Here is a 16,987-nt window from a genome sequence, read left to right on the forward strand (position 1 = left end):
GGTGCCAGGGTGTCCTTTTACCCGGACTTTTCGGCGGATGTACAAAAACAACGGGCTAAATTCATCGATGTGAAGAAACGACTCCGTCGAATTGGCCTGGTGTATGCTATGCTGTACCCTGCCCGTTTGAGAGTTACGGCGGAGGGCAGGGCGCACTTTTTTGACACTGCTGAGGATGCGGCGAGCTGGCTGGATGTCCACGAACCGGCTCTCGGTCGCAGGAGGGGGGATGAGCCTGGAGAGTGATCCGGATTTCCTCAGTGACCGCATCTATCCGGAGTGGGGCTGTCCTACATTTTGCGCGTTTTCTTGCACGCTGTCTGCTTTTGACCCGGCCGGGGACGTTTACTGAGTTTGATTTGGAATCTACAGCTCCGACTATGACGAGTGTGGACGAGCGAAGATGTGTTTTTCCATGGCTTTGCTTTGGAACCTGCTTTTATGTTTGCACCGTTGTGCATGTTGGCCGGGTGGCTCCCATCTGGACGGTGGGGCTCCGGTCGAACCCGTCTGGAGTGAGCCGCCAGTTTTCAGACGGTTCTTTGTCAGGGTGCCGTTGTGCCTTGACCTACTGAGTTTCAGTTTCACTGACTTTTGTTTTTGGGAAGATTCACACTACTTGTTTCACTGGACACTATCAAGCTGCCACATTTCCACACCGGGACTCCTCAGGGGACCTTCTATGTCTTTGCCTTGGTTGCCTTGGTGGGGGCCTCCGGTCTCCACTCGGCTATCTTCGTTGGTTTTTCTCATGGCAGGGATACCGGTAGTTTCTTGGAATGTTCGTGGCCTGGGCTGCCCACTCAAGAGGGCTATGATGGCCCATCAGCTACGAAAGTACCACCCGGCCATTTTTGCCTTGCAGGAGACTCATTTGGTGGGGGACTCTGTTGGATGCCTACGATATGCATGGGTGGGATGGGGCTATCACTCCACCCACTCCTCATATTCCCGGGGGGTCAGTGTGCTGATTCACGGGTCGCTGGCCTTCCGGGAACTGGGGGTCCAGGTGGACTCTGAGGGGAGGTATGTGTTCTTACATTGTATGCTTTTTCAAGTTATGTGTGTGATAGCAATAGTGTACATTCCGCCCCCATTCTCCTCTGGGGTGCTCAGGGAGTTCCTTAATTTTACTATGGACAAGGTTGGATTGCCATTGTTTGTTATAGGGGACTTTAATGGGGTACTGGACCCTGCCAGGGACAGACACCCTCCACCGCCCTCCGGGGGTGTTGCCAGAGGTACGGCGCTCTCCCGTTTTTTGACGGAGGTGGATTGGTGTGAGGTGTGGCGCCTTAGAAACCCTGATACGGTGCAGTTTTCCTGTTTCTCCAAAACTCACTCTGCATTGTCACGTATAGATTTATGTGTGGGTAACAGGGAGGCCGTGGCCATAGTGGAGGACATTGGGTATGCCCGTAGGGGGATCTCGAAGAAAGAAAGAAATGAGCAATGTGTCAAGTTCTTACCGTGTCCTCCTGTTGGCAGCCATCTTGGACATGTGCAAACTGCTGCCTCTTATAAACTCTGATTGCATCATCACTTGCCTGCTGCTTGGGTGTCGCACAGTGATGATGCTGCACACCTGACTATATCAATCGCCTGATGGTTTGCAGTCCTTGCCTTTGCGTTTGTGCTCCAAAGTGCATCACTGCTAGCAGTCTTCTGTTCTCCTTGTTCCTCCGTGTCTGACCAGGCTTGGCTGACGACTCTCCTGGCTCTCGACCCGCATCAGCAGACAACCCGGCATCGGCAGACTATCCGCTTCTGGACTCGACCCCGGCTCGGATGACTACACACTTCTGGATTCGACCCCGGCTTGGATGACTACCCGCTTTTGGACTTGACCCCGGCTTGTTCCTTATCTCGCTCCTCACTCTTGCTGTGCGTTTATTGCTGTTTGCTCCAATAAACTGCTTTATTTTACCTGCATCTCCATGGTTTCCTGGAACCCTGACACAATGTTGAGGACCGTAGACACAGTGGTCGGCCAAGGAAACTTAATGCAGCAGATGAAAGACACATCATGCTTACTTCCCTTCGACATCGGAAGATGTTCAGCAATGCCATCAGCACAGAATTGGAGTAATCCAGTGTAACCCAGGTAGACCCATCTACTGTCTGGAGACGTCTGGCCAGAAGTTGTCTTAATGGAAGAATTGCGGCCAAAAAAACCATACCTCTGATGCAGTAACAAGGCTAAGAACCTCAACTATGCACAAAAAAAATAGGAAGTTTGGTGCAAAAAAAATGGGAGCAGGTGCTCTGGACTGATGAGTCAAAATTTAAAGTTTTTGGCTGTAGCAGGAGGCAGTTTGTTCGCTGAAGGGCTAGAGAGTGGTACAATAGTGGGTGTCTGCAGGTAACAGTGAAGCATGGTGGAGGTTCCTTGCTAATTTGAGGCTACATTTCTGCAAATAGAGTTGGAGATTTGGCCAGGATCAATGGTGTCCTCAATGCTGAGAAATACAGGCAGATACTTTATCTATCGTGCCATACCATCAGGGGGATGATTTGCCCCAAATTTATTCTGCAGCAGAACAACTCTAAACATACAGCCAAGGTCATTAGGGACTATCTTTTGCATTGCAGAACAAAGAGTCCTGGAAGTGATGGTTTGGACACCAGAGAGCTCTTATATCAACATCATTGGGTTGGTCTGGGACTACATGAAAAGACAGAAGGATATACGGCAGCCTACATCCACAGAAGATACAGTATCTCACAAAAGTGAGTACACCCCTCACATTTTTGTAAATATTTTATTATACCTTTTCATGTGACAGCACTGAAGAAATGACACTTTGCTACAATGTAAAGTAGTGAGCGTACAGCTTGTATAACAGTGTAAATGTGTTGTCCCCTAAAAATAACTCAACACACAGCCATTAATGTCTAAACCGTGGGCAAAAAAAGTACACCCCCAAGTGAAAATGTCCAATTTGGGTCCAATTAGCCATTTCCCCTCACTGGTGACATGTGACTCATTAGTGTTACAAGGCCTTCGGTGTGAATGGGGAGCAGGTGTGTTAAATTTGGTGTTATCGCTCTCACTCTCTCATACTGGTCACTGGAAGTTCAACATGGCACCTAATGGCAAAGAACTCTCTGAGGATCTGAAAAAAATAATTGTTGCTCTACATAAAGATGGCCTAGGCTATAAGAAGATTGCAGAGACCCTGCAACTGAGCTGCAGAACGGTGGCCAAGACCATAAAGCGGTTTAACAGGACAGGTTCCACTCAGAACAGGCCTCGCCATGGTCAACCAAAGAAGATGAGTTCACGTGTTGTCTTTGGGAAATAGACATAAGGGTGCTGCCAGCATTTCTGCAGAGGTTGAAGGGGTGGGGGGTCAGCCTGTTAATGCTCAGACCATACGCTGCACACTGCATCAAATTGGTCTGGATGGCTGTCGTCCCAAAAGGAAGCCTCTTCTAAAGATGATGCACAAGAAAGCTCACAAACAGTTTTCTGAAGACAAGCAGACTAAGGACATGGATTACTGGAACCAAGTTCTGTGGTCTGGTGAGACCATGATAAACATTTTGGTTCAGATGGTGTCAAGCATGTGGCGGCAACCAGGTGAGGAGTACAAAGACAAGTGTGTCTTGCCTACAGTCAAGTATTGTGGTGGGAGTGTCATGGTCTGGGGCTGCATGAGTGCTGCCGCCACTGGGGAGCTACAGTTTATTGAGGGAACCATGAACGCCAATGTGTACTGTGACATACTGAAGCAGAGCATGATCCCCTCTCTGGGCCACAGGGCAGTATTCCAACACCCCAAACACACCTCCAATATGACCACTGCCTTACTAAATAAGCTGGGAGTAAAGGTGATGGACTGGCCAAGCATGTCTCCAGACCTAAACTCTATTGAGCATCTGTGGGCATCCTCAAATGCAAGGTGAAGGAGCGCAAGGACTCTAACATCCACCAGCTCTGTGATGTCGTCATGGAGGAGTGGAAGAGGACTCCAGTGGCAACCTGTGAAGCAGTGTGTTGAGTTATTTTGAGGGGACAGCAAATTTACCCTGTTATACAAGCTGTACACTCACTACTTTACATTGTAGCGAAGTGTCATTTCTTCAATGTTGTCACATGAAGATATTAAAATATTTACAAAAATGTGAGGGGTGTACTCACTTTTGTGAGATACTGTATGTGGTTAGTTCTCCAAGATGTTTGGAACAACCTACCTGCCAAGTTCCTTTAAAAACTGTGTGCAAGTGTACTTAGAAGAATTGATGCTGTTTTGAAGGCAAAGGGTGGTCACACCAAATATTGATTCGATTTGGACTTCTCTTCTGTTTATTTACTTTCCAATTTGTTATTAAAAAAATTTAGTGTTAGCATTGCTGAAAGGCAAACTTAAAGCGGAGTTCCAGCCTCAGAAACTTTTTTTTGATAAAAATACTGCCCAAATAGTAATCCTTAGCCCTTAATATATCCGCTAATCCGGTAGTTAATAGTTTTATATGTTTTTATTTATCAGAAATTCTTCCTTTTAAATCCTTTGCTGAGCGTGGCCATCTTTGCTGGGGTTATATGAAGCCGCAGTGTATAGATGTCTTCCCTTCTTCCTGGTTGTGTATGCAGAATGCGGCGCAAAATCTCGCGCATGCGCAGTACTATGCGATCGGTTTCCATATCATCGCGTCATTTCCTTTTTGCAAATAACACGATGAGAGGAGCGGCCGGCCACCTACATCACTGCCCATTGCCTTCTGGGAGTTATGAGTAAGAGCTCCCAGGACGCATTGCGGGACAGGAAGTGACGGCCCGGGCCGCGGCCACACAGGGAGGAAGTGGAAGGAAAGGTGAGTAAATTTTCTTCTGAAACAAGGTAAGTAAAGAAAAAAAAATTTGGGAATATCCAATTCTTTTTCAGGTTACAATAAGGAAGCAGATGCCACAAAATATAGTAACGATTTTGCGGCCGGAACTCCGCTTTAATTTTCATTATTTTTTCACACCTGCCTGAAACTCTTGCACAATAGTACATGTACATTGATCTGTCAGTGTGATGGTCACAGTGGCTGGGGAGGTAGCAAGCTCTCTAGGGGAAGGAGTGTCCAGTATGGTGCCTTAGAGGCCAACACCACTAGAGAGCGCTGGCAGAGACAAGGACATCAATCGGGTGCAAGCACTTTTGGTGTTGCGCTCTGATGGAATTCTAAAGGGCACTCTTTATGAATTCTCCTGATAGTCCGTAATTAACAAAAAAGTTACTTTTCTGTAAATGGCAAATATTTTTGAGCCCTGCAGCAATGAATACTTAACTGCTAATAAGGAAACCACCACTTCGGACTAATTTGTGTTCATCCAATGTGTTCATTTTTCCCAGTAACATTTAAAATAGAAATCCAGTCTAATTAAAGTACGGGATAATGTTTTAGATTGAGAAGCTACAAAAGTTACAAAATAAAAATAGCAATTATCTACTTTCCTTGCAAAGGAAGAAAATCTACTGTGCGGTTCTGTATGTGATGCATTAATCATCACATGCCTGCAACTCTTCCAACCCCCCCTACTGCCTCATGTTGACTGATCTCACAGCTGCAAAGCTATATAGGGGACGTTCATATATATTGCCTCATGGGAGCTGATTTTTTCCTGGTTCAGACCTGACAGCTGTGACATCCTGAGAAGGCTGTGTAGCACAGCGTCACCATATACACGGTTTTAAAACAGAAAGGGTTCATTTTTTACATTTATAATGGTGTTATGCAATTCGACGGTGTTAGACACAAATTGTGCTTAGCAGAATTCTGCTTAAGTGGTTCAATTCTATTTGGTTTGTAGAATATAAAACCTGCACACCGTTGCAAATTCACACTATACTGTGGAATAAATGACCATGTAAGCATGTTTTCATTGGTCGCATATAGTGCAAAGAAATGATTTTTTTGCTGAATTGTAAGCTTATTCTGTGAGTAATATTTGCAGAGGGAGGTGCTAATAAGACTTGGAACCGTCAGGCATTGTGTATAAATGAATTGGATTGAAAAATACTTTTACTTACATTTATGCACCATTATCCTAATCTGAAGAGGGTTTATTGCTTTTAACACTATACAGAAAGGAACATACTTGCATTTAAGTATATGTAAACTATTTAGTCTGTTAAAGCTTATCCTAGGCTGATTTTTTTTTTTAAAATAGTATTCTCCCCACAGGTGAGGAATATAATGCTCATTATAGGGAATAATTTAAGTATTATTTATACATCCAAGAACCAGTAATCCTCCTCCCAGCCATCTTCAGTTGTGACAACCAATCTCTGAAAGCACATTCCCTCCCTGATCTAGTCGCCACTCCACTCAGTGATGCCATCAGTTAGAGTGCAGGACCAGTGGTCCTTTTACGTAATGTAGCACCCTCCTAGACAGGTGCTAGGTAAAAGCATCTATTAGCTCCATTCTGCTTATCAGGGGAGCTTATTCTGTTAGTTTTGCCTGTCACATGTTTCCAGGTGTGATTTACTGGGTCTGGGGAGTGTCCCCACTGTGTCCAATGAGGGAGCTTTTTGGACAGTGGAGGAAACCTAACCAGTAGGACACCAGGGTTTGTGGCTGTCTCAGTGGGTGGACATTGTTGCAATGCATCCTGGGATTGGCAATAAACCTGAAGGGAGCATGTGACAGGGTGTCTTTTGGTGGGAGCAAAGTCCCAGGAGGAGGTGGATGGCTGTCTCTCCTGCTGCAGGTGTGAGGAAGGTGGTTCAGGCGGTCGGCCTTGTGAACCAAGGTGTGGAGCTGTGCTGCAGAGGATCCAGAGTGCTGACAAGTGGAGTTGCTGGCAAAGACTGTTGGGAAAAACAGTATCGTGAGTACCAGGAGTTCTGCCCAAGGGGTCTGCCTGAGAAAGGGGACCACTCCAGAGAGGTCAGGGGATCAAGGAGCTAGCTCACACTGGGAGTGTTACAGTAAAGGGGGTGCCGTGTAGTTGACTTTGAAGATCAGGAACAAAGGGGGTGCCAGGAAGGGCCCTGAAGTTATTCAGCAGTACAGTACAAATTACATCAGAAAGTTCATTCAGTGACCAACTGAAACAGCGGCCTAGCCGTGATTAGCATTACTCAGCATTATTAAGTCCTCTCAGCAAATTATGCATAGTTATATAAGTTGGAGTATCCCAATCATTCCCTTCTACTATCCAAGTTCCAAATAAAAACACAAAAACTAAACATACTGGACTGTTTCCTGTCTGAGCTAAAACACTTGGGAAAATGTCAAACTGTCATGTTGTTGCTAATGGTAACCCAGGGGAACCCGTAATCAGCAGTTCCAAAGGGAATAGTACTACAGTAATAACATAAAAGTGGGGCTACATTTTGGCACTGCAGGGCAGAGGATGGGAGCATCAGTTCATCTCATTTCCTAAGAGGCTCATTGACACACCCGCATCACATGGGGGTGTTACTAGTGGCAGCAGTGCTGTTGGCTGCACGTTGTTTATATTTACAGTGGTAGCCAGAAGGGTTCATTTAGGCTGTACATATATGAAAGTTAGCACAAGCATTATACAGGGTACAGGTCATTTCTTAGGCAGGATAGCAAGATCCTTCATAAATCTATAAGGCCAAAATACACCCATCTTAATGGGGCCTAGAAGTAGAAAGCAGATTTTAGTCTGAATTTTTAATCAATTTAAACTTTTACTAATTTCAACTGGATAGGGGTGGGCTCTTGCATAACATATTAGCACATTTTGGCCCACTTGGCATGACAAAAAGTGTGGGATATCCCATGCTACCTTATAGGTAATAATATATGGCTTGTCTTGTGATGGGTGGTTGCATACAGAGCCGGTACAGGGGGGGGGGGGGGGGGGGAAGGGACGGGTGCCCTGGGTGGCACCATTTAGTACAGGAAGGGGGGCGCAGCGCAGCACAGTTGAAGTGTGTGTGACTACTAACACACCGGGCGGGCAGTCGAGCGCCCGCTAATAGCTGTAACGAAGTGAGACCTTCACTTCCCTGTCAGGCGGGTATCTCCATTGACAGGGAAGTGAAGGGCGCACTTCCTTACAGGCAGCCATTAGCGGCCCCTCACCCGCCCGCCTGGTGTGTAAGTTCATACCAGGGGCAGACTGACCCATCTGACTGAGTGCCCGGGACCAGTGGGGGGCCCCATGAGAGGCTCCTGGGGATGAAGTCAGTGCTGGATCAACGTCCGGCATTGTGCTTCACTCAGTGAAGATTCCTGTCAGGCTGCCTTCAGTTCTCCGAAATTCCCTGCCCGCCTCCTCTCTCCCCACCCGCCTCGATGACCCTCTTGCTTGCTAGGACCGGCACTGCTCACGAGTACGGACACAGCTTGGTCGGCTTGGCATGGCACTACTCCCGGTTTTTAACATTGGCGTCTATAGGAAATCTTGGTCAATTTGACATAGCACTGCTGCCGATTTTTAACATTGGCGTCTATGGGAAATCTCAGTCAGCTTGACATGGCACTGCTCCCTGTCTAACAGTGGCATCTATGGGAAATCTTGGACAGCTTGGCATGGCACTGCTCCCTGTCTAACATTGGCATCTATAGGAAATCTTGGTAAGCTTGACATGGCACTGCTCCTTGTTTTTAACATTGGCATCTATGGGAAATATTGGTTTTGAAATGACACTGACTTTTTCTTTATACCCCGGGGGGGGGGGGGGGCGCAGTTTGCCATCTTCGCCCTGGGCACCAGATAACCTTGTCCCAGCACTGGTTGCATACAACCTAACTGTGTTCCCACAATGTGACTCAAATAATGAGTGTGTTGTTGCTCCTAATGCCCTTAGAAGTGTCAGTAAAAGAATTGTGTTGTAAAGTGCAAACAAAGTCTAAAATCTTCCTCCTTGGTAAATGGTAAATGGGTCATATATAAACATCAATATCATAAAATCCAACCTGGTTCCTAGGTAAACTCTAATACAATGATTATAAATGTAAAAACACAAATATGTACTGAACCTTGTGATCGCAAAATCACAATATTGCAATATAATCGCATAAACAAAAAAAATCCTGGTAGGGATCGCCAAAGCACCAGCACTTTTCTGATTACAGATTATTATGAACTCATTTATGAACTGTATATACATGTTGCACTTTTAAGGACTTTTTCAGTATATTGTTAGGCCTCTTTCACACGGGCGTTCCGTATGTCCGTATATCACCCCATCCATTTACGGGTGATATACGGACATAATGCATGTCAATGGGATTGCGCATGTCAGCGGATGACCATCCGCTGACATCCGATTTGCATCCTTTCAGTTCTGTTCAGTTTTTTGGAACGGAACAGAACCCTATTTTTCTTCCGTTTAAAAAAGGGAGCAAAATCGGATGTCAGCGGTGTCATCCGCTGACATCCGCAATCCCATAGACATACATTATGTCCGTATATCATCCGCAAACAAATGGGATGATAAGCGGACATATGGACCGGATGACACAAGTGTCATCCGTGTCCGTAAAAAAAAAGAAAAGTGCCGGAGCGGATCGAAATACGGTCCGCTCCGCGTGAAAGAGGCCTTATACTGTGATATCTTGAATTTGCTTTTTTTTACATTACACATTGTGTTTCACATTTATTTGCACTGATTTAGAGCATACCTAGAAACCACAGTTTGAATTTATGATATAGATTTATATTTGTGTATTTACCAATATTATTTATAAAGGACACTAAGGAGGAAAGTTTCAGACTTTGGTTGCACTTGTTCTTGGTAATAATATGGGTTCACTTATAAATTGCATATACATGTTTCAATTTTAAGGGTTTTTTTTTGTTTATGCCATTGTATTGCGATATTGTGATTTTGCGATCACGTCATTCAGGTGCGATTTTTTTTTTTTTTCCCAGCACATATTTGTGCTTCACATTTATAATCACTGTATTGGAGTTTACCTAGGAACCAGTGTTTTAAATGTATTTTATGATATCAATGTTTATATATGACCCACTTACTATTAACCAAGGACACTAAGGAGGAAGATTTCAGACTTTGTTTGCACTTTACAACACAGTTCTTTTACTGACACTACTAAGGGCATTAGGTGCAACAACACACACTCTCATTATTTGATTCACAATTAGGTTGTATGCAGCCACCCATCACAAGACAAGCCATATATTTTTACCTACCGTATTGCTGATGATTTTGAAGCATTTTATTCAGGCATATTATATGCAATTTACAGGCCTTTTTGTATATGCATCAAGTTTCAGTTTGTTTCCAGGACAAAGGGCAAAAAGCACTTCTATAGGAAGAGAGGATTTCTGAATGCGAAAGCGCATGTATTGACCGTTTATTGGCGTTCCCTTTGAAGTCTATGAGATCAAACATTTCTGAATACGCTCAAAAGAAAGTTCAGTTACTGCTTTGAGCATAGGGTGCAGAGGGTTGAGAGGGTTCGGAGGGTGCAGAGGGTAGGGTGACTGAGCGTACAAGTGTGAACAGGCATAATTAGAAAGAATGGTTTTCTGCATAGTCAGGCATAAGTAAACAAGCAGAAAAACGCTCAAGTGTGAATAGGGGCTTTAACAGTGTGGGTTATTGAGAAGAAATCATTTTAGCAGAATAATTGTTTTCTACATCAAGAGGTTTTAGAAGAAAACTAAACTAAAACTTAGAGATCAAAATACTGAATTGTATTTTGGGGTTAACATCTGGAGCTTCCTCAATAATGTAAAATCTGCACTTGGAAAAGTTACAGTTTTTGAAATTTGTGTCACTTTCTTGTGAATTAGAATGAAACAGAAATCTGCTACCAAATCAAAGCCCTTCTATGTCCAAAAAATAATTTATATATGTAATGTTAGATTTATTAGGCCTCTTGCACACGATACTCCTGTTTGAGCATCTTGCAGCTTGAAAAAACTCAGTACAGCTTTTTTTTTTTTTTTTCTGAACTGAAATACAGCCCATTCATTTTAATGTGCCTGTGCACATAGGTGCGTAAACAAGCGCCATGCATTCTTTAGTAAGAACAAAATAGAAAAATCTGCATTTTTGGTCAGTAATTTAAGCCTCAATGCACGCAAATACGCACGAATGTGCGAAAATACATACAAAAAAAAACGTCTGGAAATAGTAGATGCTCAAACAGGAGTATTGTGTGCAAGAGGCCAAAACGAGATGGTCAAACAGGAGTATTGTGTGTAAGAGGCCTAAAGCAGCTGTGTAAAATTAGAAAAAGCAATGTTAACACAACCCCCCCCCCCCCAAAAAAAATTATTTGGTATAAGTGATATTTGGTAAAAGTGATTGATGCCACTGACTATAACATTATTATGCTGTATATACAGCTCGTGTTACTAAGATCTGGCTCTCCCATTAAAAAATGGAAAATTTAGATGTTGGTGTAAGCTCTGGCAAAAGCAACTTGATTGGGCAAACTGGCTGTCAAATGCAGAGTCTCTGTGTGTGTTATAAATTCCACCGCTTTTGATAATCAATCAGTACTATTGAAGAAGCTGTGTATGATCAGTAAATCAATCATTTGTGATTCTATAAAGATGGTTCGCAGTTAAAGTTCCATTTCCAGAGTTTTGCTGACATGTCAATTAAATGTCCTCCTAATAAAAAGACAGGTACGAGTGTTAATAATTGATCTCAACCCATTTTAAAACAACATCTTGATTTCAAGAAAACCTGAGTTGCTTCAGTTTACCATTAAAAAAAAATAAAAAATGTTTAATGGTTGCTAAGGTTGACCCAGGAATGTGCTTCCTATGTACGGCAGGAATCAACACATGAACACTTGGCAGTCACATGTCCTGTATCTTCTACCAGATCTGTGCATTGTCTACTAATCTGTAAAATGCTTCCCTCTGTCATCTCAGTGACTTGGTGTACTATAATGAAGCTTTCGTTTTGTGCTTCCAATAAACAACAGTAACAGGGCAACAGATGGGATCTGTAACGGCAACTGTGTTCTTGGACATAGTGTCATCAAATATATGGTCTTTAGAACCTGGCATTCATTCATCATCAACCAACCAGATGTCTTGCTAAAGGCCGTATACTCAGCTAATTAAAGCAAACAGTTGTTGTAACGTTACTGACAGTGTAGTCAGCACCCTTACTGAGCGTATATAAATGAAAATCAGTTGCAATATACAGGTGCATTTAAAAAAATTTGAATATCATCAAAAAGTTAATTTGTCAACAGGAAGATAAGAGACGCTAGACCCAACAATGCAGACGAGCTTAAGGCTGCTATCAAAGCAACCTTGGCTTCCATAACACCTCAGCAGTGCCACAGGCTGATCGAATCCATGCCACGCCACCAGTGGCGGCCCCCTAATCTACATGCAGCGCGTCGGGCGCATGGATTCCAATAGGGGATTTTTTTTTTTTTTGAAGCATGTGATTAGAGCCAGAGGCTCTAATAGGCTTCAAAAGGGAGTTGGCTCGGGGCGCAGGGCACTGCGCCCTGAGCCCACCCAGTTGTATGACAATAGTGAATATACGCTATTATCACACTGATTTTCCTTCCAGCCAATCAGGAAGCGGGACGTGAGACCCCTTTCCTGATTAGCGGAAAAGAGAAGCGATTTTACTGGGCATTAGTCAGGAAGAGGGAGGAGTCATACAGCCGGAGAAGACTCACAGCCGCTCGGGGAAGGAGCAGGTAAGGATGCTGGCTGTCCGGCTGGGTAGCCAGCCGTCTGTCCCGGGAGGAGGGAGAGGGTGGTAGATTTGATTGCTGGGCGGCCGTCCCTCCGGGGGGGTGTTGGTTTTGCTGCCCCCCCCCCAAATTTTCATTCACCAGCCGCCACTGCGTGCCGCATTGATGCAGTAATACATGCAAAAGGAGCCCCGACCAAGTATTGAGTGCATGCTATTCTGTACATGGACATACTTTTCAGTAAGCCAACATTTCTGTATTAAAAATCCGTTTTGTTATTGGTCTTATGTAATATTCACATTTTCTGAGATACTGAATTTTGGGTTTTCACTAGCTGTAAGCCATAATTATCAAGATTTAAAGAAAGAAATGCTTGAAATATATCACTCTATATCACACTATATGTGCGTAATGAATCTATATAATACATTGCCTGGCCAAAAAAAAAGTTGCCACCAACAAAAAAAAAAGTCACACATTCTAATATTTTGTTGGCTTTGATTACGGCACCCATTCACTGTTGCATTGTTTCGATAAGTTTCTGCAATGTCACAAGATTTATTTCCATCCAGTGTTGCATTAATTTTTCACCAAGCTCTTGTATTGATGATGGGAGAGTCGGACCACTGCGCAAAGCTTTCTCCAGCACATCCCAAAGATTCTCAATGGGGTTAAGTTCTGGACTCTCTGGTAGCCAATCCATGTGTGAAAATTATGTCTCATGCTCCCTCTCTCACAATTTGAGCCCGATGAATCCTGGCATTGTCATCTTGGAATATGCCCGTGCCATCAGGGAAGAAAAAAATCTATTGATGCAATAACCTGGTCATTCAGTATATTCAGGTAGTCAGCTGACCTCATTCTTTGGGCACATGCAGTAACTATCCAAAAGTATAGTTACTGCATGCCTAGTTTAGTTAGTTGCTTAGTTAATTCCAGGTGGTGACTTTTTTTGGCCAGGCATTGTATAGGAGTTTCACTTTTTTAATTGAATTACTGAAATAAATTTACTTTTTGATGATCACATTTTTTGAGATGCACCTGTAAGCCATCAAGAGACACTTGTAGTGTAAACAAAATAATAAAGTCCAATCACCATGCACACTGCAATCTGACCATACAATCTTCGTATAATCCACTTTAGATTTACCAAAACGATTTAATATAAGGACCTAACTACTTTATCCTGCCAATTTGTATCCAAGCAGGTAGGCCCTTGCTCTAAAGGAGACTGAAAAATTGGAATTCGGTGAGCTTTACATATAAGCAACAATTTTTAAAGATAAGTCCAGGCTTAACCTGCTCTGTGCCACATTCTAAACCTATCAAATGTTTGGTATGTGCGCTCCTGGGTCGCAGGATGTCCAGGCGCACAAAAGGGGGGGGGGGGAAAGTAGAGTTAAGGGTGCCACATCCTAAATTAGTAGTAGAGAGAATGGTTGGAGAATGGAATCACTCTGGCGGTATCCCCATCCGGGGGGGATTTCATCTGGTCGCTCTGTCGGCAGCACACCCACACCTAACACACCTGGGTCTTAGGCATATGAGGTATATTTACCTCGCCTGCCCCTGGTTGGTTTTTCAGGTCGGGGCTTTCCATCTCTCCGGCCTCCCTACTTAAACGATTTAGAAACGACTGGAATTCCATGACATTGAGCCCTTGTTAGGCCCTGTACCCATGTTATATGAATTACTTTGTCTCATGCTTACACCGGTAATTGTGTTAGGCAGTCTGCTCCTACTACAGCGTACCGACCCCCCCGTTATCATTTTAACTTACCAGGCTTGGTTTTTTACAAGGTCTGATGACCTGAAAAAATTTTTTTCTCAGATGTCCTTTCTCACCACATGCCCCAGAAGAAGCTTATTAAACTAAGCGAAACATGTAGGGCAGCTGGGATTCAATCTAATATTGATCTACTCTGTACAAGACGACCGTTAGAGACGGGTACCATTCCTCTCTTTGGCCGCCTTATGAACATAGGGTATTTTGTAACATTTGTGATTATTATATGTGACTGTTGTTACATACATTAATATTTGTTAGGCTATGCGATTTGTATACTGTTTTTAGGCTTTATCGCCTCATTGCACTATATGTACATTATATGTTGGCCTTTTTACCTTTTTCTTTTGTGTATTTTGTCTTATATGCTCTTGTGAATCCTTTAATAAAGTATACAATTTTAATACTGGTGCCTATAAAGTCCAATCCCTCCTTTTCCATTCTCTCTACTACATTCTAAACCTAATCTATCTAACCCTGTAAAGAAAAAAATACTGTACTAACCTATTCTGTAGCCAATCCAGTCCGGGCCCACGCTGAGCTGTCAGCGGCGGGTTCAGTGTGGAGGCGGGTGCAGGAGAGGCATCCAACAATGGAAGCCCCATAGTAAGTCTATGAGTGATGTCACTTCCCATTCATTTCACATCAGTTGCCTGTCCTTTCCTGCACACAGCTTCCATCGCTGGAGACCAGACCAGGTCGGGTCGGGTGCAGAATAGGTAAGTACAGCAATTTTTGCTTTACAGGGTTAGATAAATTAGGTTTAGAATGTGGCACAGAGCAGGTTTAGCTTTAGGTTTTACCGGGACTTCTCCTTTAACCACTTAAGCCCCGGAAGATTTTACCCCCTTCCTGACCAGGGGTTTTTTTGCGATTTTTTACTGCGTGACTTTAACGGACAATTGCGCGGTCGTGCGACGCTGTACCTAAACTAATTTCACGTCCTTTTTTTCCCCACAAACAGAGCTTTCTTTTGGTGGTATTTGATCACCTGTGCGATTTTTTTGATCATGCGCTATAAACAAATAAAGAGCGTAAATTTTGCAAAAATAACACATTTTTTTATATGAAATTTCCCCCCAAAAAAATGTAAAAATCAAAATTTTTTAACATTTTTGGCCAATTTGTTTTATGCTACATATGGTATGGTAAAAAAAATTGCAAAAAGCGTATTTTGATTGGTTTGCGCAAAAGTTATCGCGTTTACTAACAAAGGGAAAGATTTTTGTCATTTTTGGTGGTTTTTTTTTAACGAGTAATGGCGGCGATCTGCGATTTTTTTTTTTGCGGTACTGCGACATTGCGGCGGACAGATCGGACCCTTGACTGACATTTTTGACACTTTTGGGGATACCAGTGACATTACTGCAGTAATCAGTGCTATACATATGCACTGTTACTGCAAAAATGACACTGGCAGGGAAGGGGTTAACTGTATTGGAGAGGGAGGGGTTAAGTGTGTCCTAGGGGCGTGTTTCTAACTGTAGTGGGACAGGTCTCCTATTGTAAAAACAGAGATCAACGGTTCTACATAGTAGAACCGTCTGATCTCCATTTTTACACAGGGGAGAATGACAGGCAGCTTGTTTACATAAGCCGCCCGCCTTTCTCCCGCTGTACCGACGATCATAGTGTGACCGGCAGACATCGGGTCCGCCGGTCACACGCCCGCACTCCTCTGTGAACGAGCCGAGGCGGGCGCGCGCCTCAGCGGGCGCGCGCTCACCCGCTATTGGCTCAAAACCCGGTGACAGGCGAGCGACGTAGACCTAAGTCACTCTGCCTGGCCGGGGCTGACTGCCGCAGTAAATATATTGTGCGCAGTCGGCAAGTAGTTAAAGTATCCTTTATGAGAAGCAATTTTGAGTGCCCTCTTTCACACAAATATTCCATAGTGATTTAAAATTTGGAGAAAATAATAAACCTTAAGTAATTGAGATAATGTAGAAGACAAGGAGATTGAAGAGGGGGAATTTACTTAAAATAGTACTTAAAATGTTTATATCAAAACATGTTATTTCGAACAATAAACAAACCGTGCATCATGTATTAGGGCTGTTCATATACATGCTTAAAGAGTAGGACACCAAAATGCATGGTACTATGTTACCATTTGCTTTGTCAGACGATTTCTCACACACTTTAACAACATGCATTGGGGTGCCATCAACAATTAAAATGATATTAAATGTTTTTTTTTTTTAAACTAACAAATATGTCATACTTACCTGGTTATGCCATCTATCCATACATATCTCCATGCTCTTTTTGTTAAGAAATCACTTTAAGCCCCCCGGCACTTATAGTCGCAGCCATCTTGAGTAAGGGCAGATAATTCATGCAGTACTTAATTCATGAAATCCATCTGCCCTTAGCTCTGACATGCAGGCTGAAGGGTATGCTTAGCTGAGTAAGCCTCTCCTCACCTTTTCCAGATGAAAACAAAATACTAGGTTTAAAAGTTATGTTGATTGCAAGAGTTTATTTTAGCTTTAAGCAGCTGTGACAGTTGTTTGGTTCATGACTTTCCTAAAGGGCAGCAATAAGCACCTTTAGACAGCATTTTACTACCAAATCAGG

The 16,987-nt window shown here is 43.5% G+C and overlaps 1 protein-coding gene across 4 annotated transcripts in view; it reads left to right on the top strand.

Annotated features, from left to right (window-relative positions):
* The window catches only part of CACNB3 (calcium voltage-gated channel auxiliary subunit beta 3), a 399,535-nt gene that overhangs the window by 289,136 nt on the left and 93,412 nt on the right, over positions 1–16,987 (top strand). The window lies entirely within an intron of this gene.

Source organism: Pelophylax lessonae (assembly GCF_965119305.1).
Source record: "Pelophylax lessonae genome assembly, chromosome: 2".
Taxonomy (NCBI): Eukaryota; Metazoa; Chordata; class Amphibia; order Anura; family Ranidae; genus Pelophylax; species Pelophylax lessonae.